The sequence below is a fragment of the Crocodylus siamensis genome, chromosome 9, assembly GCF_052110815.1.
Source record: "Crocodylus siamensis isolate JL-2025a chromosome 9, ASM5211081v1, whole genome shotgun sequence".
Taxonomy (NCBI): domain Eukaryota; kingdom Metazoa; phylum Chordata; order Crocodylia; family Crocodylidae; genus Crocodylus; species Crocodylus siamensis.
In genome coordinates this window covers 19,740,001-19,745,000 of record NC_143403.1, presented here as the reverse complement: position 1 = coordinate 19,745,000, position 5,000 = coordinate 19,740,001, and the positions used below count along the sequence as shown (strand labels likewise).

Genomic DNA, 5,000 nt, shown 5'->3' with positions numbered 1-5,000 from the left:
ACTTGGTAGAAGTCAAACTTCTGAAATAAAACATAGATGGAAAAAATACTGTATTTGTATCTTCATCCCATTCAGTTTTTCTTAGAGAAATGTTGATAACCCCCAGAGTCGCAATATTATCAGGTCATGCCTTTTCTGTATGTAAAGATCTGGCAGCCTGAACAAAGTTTTCTAACAAATAAATATAAGCCATTAGTTCAAAAATGCCGAGGAACAGTTAACATATTCCAGTTCCAAGAAACCACTGCTGTTATTTTGAGTAGTTTTGATACAACCAAATCAAAGCGAAGATTTGAAATAGCTTTTCTGAAAGCCCAAGCCTAAGTCATAAATTATTCTACACCATGATTCGTTCAGATAGTAAAACCATACCTCTTTGCCTGACATTACTGAAATGTGGAAAAGGGAAAGTTAAAAATAAAATGAAACATTTAAATCTTTGCTGTTGAGAACCTTAGATAGATGGCATTATAGCAAAGTTGATGAAAGTGATTCTCAATTAGGCTTTATTATTATTTTATTAAGCTATTATTAATAAACATCAGGGTGTAGTAGGTGATAACACCATCCCGGTTTTAGACAAGTGGACACTGATGAAAAATAAAGGCAAATTCCATGTAATGAGAAAAAAGTAAAAGGACGTGCATATAATATGAATGCCATGTAAAGCAGAAATATAATGTATTTATGCTTCAGTTCATGATCCCAGAGCTTTTAGTTATATATGTAATCCTATCGACTTTGTATGACCAGTTATACTGAGGTCTGCTCACATGAGTCGGGATTACAAGGCTAGCTCTCAAAAAGTAATAGCAGCACATTTAAAAACTTTAGATTTGTCTTTCTTTTTTGTTTAGCACAATGAGGATGGCTTAGTTCCACAATGCTTTTTAAAAAATCATTATCAGTGGATATATTTCTTGCTGAAAAAAATAACACTTCACATATAAATTCCAATAAGTTTCCTGAAGTTAACTGTAAATTATATCCAGGTATTAATTTAGTAGCCTGACATTATCTGTAATCCATAATATTATCAGCAGTACGCTGGTAACAATTACAGGAGCGACAATTTAACTGCATTCTCTTTGGAGGGCAGTTCTCTAATAAGGTAGGTGTTTAGTTCCCTGCAGCACATCAAACTGGTGGTCTTGACGGCAGAGCTGCTTGGACTAGAATTCACAAGAGTGGCCACTAAGGTTTAGTGTTTGTTTGAAAAGCAAGGGAAACACTGCTTGATGTATTTACCCTCTGGGAGGGTAAAACACAGATGGGGGAGTTAGGAGTCTCCTAACATCTAGCTGCCCCATTAGTGGGTAGCAATTTTGCTGCAGGAATCCTCAAAATAATTCATCTACTAGTTGAGAATCATTCTAGGACTAGTATGGAGAATTAGATATGATGGAGCAATGAGAGATTTTAAAAGTAGTTAGTATCTCCCCCACATACTTCTTAATCGTTCATAGTTCTATAACTGTGTCATTTCTGAGAAAACAGTAGTTGGGGTTAAGCAAATATGTTTTCAATGTAAATACCAAAGTGGTTATCTTTTCCATAGACTACATTAAGGTTTTTTAATCTGTCATAGACAAACGTGACTGGGCAATATGTCATTTTTGGTCAAGGTTTGTAAACATGTACTTCAAATATGTAATGCTAGAATCATTGCTGCCAGGTATGGTTTCCTACTAATTAGGGAACATGGATAAAACCTCTTAAAATGTTTGCACATTCCTGGGCTAGGTAAGCAAATGCAACATTAGATCTCAACCTAGTTTTTATGCTATGAGAAATAAACCTGTTCCCTTAGAACTATAAATTCATGCTGAAGAAAAGAGGCCTCATAGATCGCATTTTATGGAGGAGAAGAATGAGGTCAAAGCAATTACTAGTTTACTATTGACTCTTTTTTTAGTCACCGTCACCAGTATTTTTACCCTAACAATTTTACCTGGAAATGCATCAAACTTTTTTTCTACAGGCTTGAAGTTAAAACATTTTCCAAAATGTACAAACAAACAGCTAATTTCATTGCACTGCTGTCTATGTGGAGTGAAATAAAATGTGATTAGCTAGCTGAAAATGTGTAACTTTTCAATCAGTAGTTAATTCAGTCCCAGAACCATATTCATATAGGTTTGAAACAAAATTGACCTTCTTGTTTATATAATCTGTATATACAATAAGTGCCTGATTCAGTAACAAGCTACTCAACAATGTAGATTTTCTGAGAGTCCCAGTGAAAGAAGCAAAATCTACTATTTTTTATGAATAAAGCCGTCACCTGTGCACTACTAACGTTTTGAGGTTTTTGCAATTGGGAAAGGGACAAAGCTGGTTTAGGAGAGAAATTCTACTCAGTCTCACATAGTACTTAAACCCAAATCATCATGTCAGAACCCAGACAAAGTCATTGAGCTGGCTTACAGGCAAATGTGCAAGGGAAAGAATACTATTTTTTTAAATCAAAATTCTTCGTGTTCCAAGCCAAATCAATTTTAAATCTGTGAGTCAGTCCAGAACCATAAGTGGCCCTACCACCAGCAAACACCCTCCACCCCAACCTGTGGCTTCAGATGTTTGCAAATCATTTGGCAGCCATCCTACGTGCAGGCCCAAGCCCAGAGGCTTAGGGTTCGGATGCCCCTGGGTTTTGCTTGCCCTCAACCGTACGGCCACAGGAGCAAGCTAGGGAGGAGTCTCCCATTTCCATAAAGTGGGCATAAAGCCAAGATCTTCCCACTCAAGCAGGAGGTTAACTATACATTACTTCCGTGGGTACTACCCCATGCCAGAAAACTGGTTTTCCCCAGCGACTAGGAAAACTACCTTAGTGGTCATGGCATTTCCCCTTCCACTCCAGCAGGGGAAGGAGCCTCTTCTCCAGAATACTTTCCCCCAGACTGCAGAGCCAGAAGGCTTATGCATTTGTCACTACAGACAAGAAGGTCCTTTGGCTCTACATCCTTTCCCTTTAAGCACAAGGTGAATGTACTTGATGAGATTCCTATTCCATAGAAAGTGTGCAGCTCCCTTCTAATGGCTGCTCCTTTACACAGCTGAACCAGGTCTTCTCTTGCTGGAAGATGTCTCTTGCTATGGAAATAGGGTGAAACTTGTCTCCTCACTGCCAAAAGAATAAGCACTGAAGATCCACAGCTCCAGAGTCAATGCAGCTAAAGTTACTCTGCATCATGTAGAAGTGACCTCACTGTTTAAAAAACAAGAAGTCCATTTAAATTTTTGGGGTCTCCTCTGCCTTGTGTGTTGTCTATATTGGAGGAAGTTAAACATTCACTTACATCTTCCAGCTGGAGTAACTTACATAGTAATCTATAGACTTTTTTTACTAGTGAGCAGTGTTTTGTTCATTATTTGTCTATTTAGGCGGTTTGTTTTAGAAAAGTTCTGGTCTTCCTGCTGCCAGGCACAAAGCAACAGTTGCCTCTAAGTAAGGACATCTATCTCTGCTTACAAATTGTAGGAAGGCCCTGGTGGGCTGGATTTCCTTCTGCAAGAGTGCATCAAGTCAATGAAAATACTATTATTGTATTCATTCAGTATTTACTGGATGCTAGTGAGTGACATTCCATTAACAAAATACACCAGTACACACACCTGCATTCTTGAATGTGTGTGCATGGGGGAAGGGACATGAGTGGTGCTCACTTCTAAGTCGACAGCCCTGTAAATTAATGGAATGCTGTCTTGGTGAATCTGCATCCAGATGGAGATGGACTTGAAACAAGAGCATTGCCAGAGGTGTGCATTCCCCTTTCCCCATCTTAATGGGGTGTTAAATTAAAAACTTAGTTATGACCATATAAATGTTGCTGTTGTTAAGACAGTTGTCCACAGCACACAAACCTAGCATGAGTCATTGAGCACATACATTTTACAGTATATTAAAATATTTATATTGTTAATCTGTAATATAATGGAACGTACTGGATTTATTTCTAAAATTTGGAAATGCATTCTACCTTTTAAATCACTACCTATTTAGCTTATTGATGTGTAGCATCATACTTGGATTCATAGCTGTCATATATGACTGGGCAGATGTATCCTAATTTGTACTCTTCACAAATAAATCTGAAAAAAATATTATACATTTTTAAAAATCCAACTTTGAAAATCTAGAAGGTGAGTGTTCTGTGGAAATCTGCAGATATGCAGGATATAATCTTTGCACATTTACCTTCTGGGCTAGAGCTATAATTTCACTGTCAAAACACCTTAGTCCAACCAAACAGAAAGGTCCTTCTTTCCTGTACAAGGCCTACATGTGTTGAATGTAGGCTGTGTGGCAGACAGGTATACCCAGGGGAATCATAGGCCTTATCATGAATAATAGTTATCCTTTGGTACTCCGTGCCATGTTTCTGCAAAGGTCAGCAGGTGGATGTGAGGTCATATATAAATGAGCACTTACCATCTTTGTTCTGCCATTGCTAGTTGTGAGTCCAGCCCTATTTCTTTCTCTCACTCCCAGCTTCCCTGCACTCATCAGGTATACACTGTATGGGAGTTCCTTCTTTTCGTTGGCAACACAATCACCCTGCATGGCCCCAGATGGGTAAAGGACTGACTTCTTGTACTTACCAGGTTGCTAGGAAAGAAGCTTCCAGGTCCATGCTTGCCAAGGCTGTTCAGGAGATACCTGAGAACAGGTCTAGTGAAGAGACAGCCACTTCCTCTGCCACCCAGATTACCCATGGTATACAGCAGGTAGGGGTGATTCACAGGAACCTTTCATCATCTCTTGGCGGTAGCCCAAAGTGAAAGATTGGCCCTCAGGCCTATTTTCTATGTAAATGTCCCAGTTCCTGGCTGGGGAACCAGGGAGATTGCACACTTTCTATGAGACTGGGGAAAGCAACTGTCTGATGTGCTTAACAATGCAACGATGCCAGTTTTCTGAATACCATTTTTGTGGGGTCTGTAACAACCCCTTTTCTGGAATAGACCTCTATGAAAGGACCAAGAGCTGCATGCAG

At 39.0% G+C, this 5,000-nt stretch overlaps 1 protein-coding gene across 13 annotated transcripts in view; it reads left to right on the top strand.

Annotated features, from left to right (window-relative positions):
* Positions 1-5,000, top strand: part of ZNF536 (zinc finger protein 536) — a 451,836-nt gene that overhangs the window by 129,013 nt on the left and 317,823 nt on the right. The gene's annotated exons all lie outside the window — the stretch shown is intronic.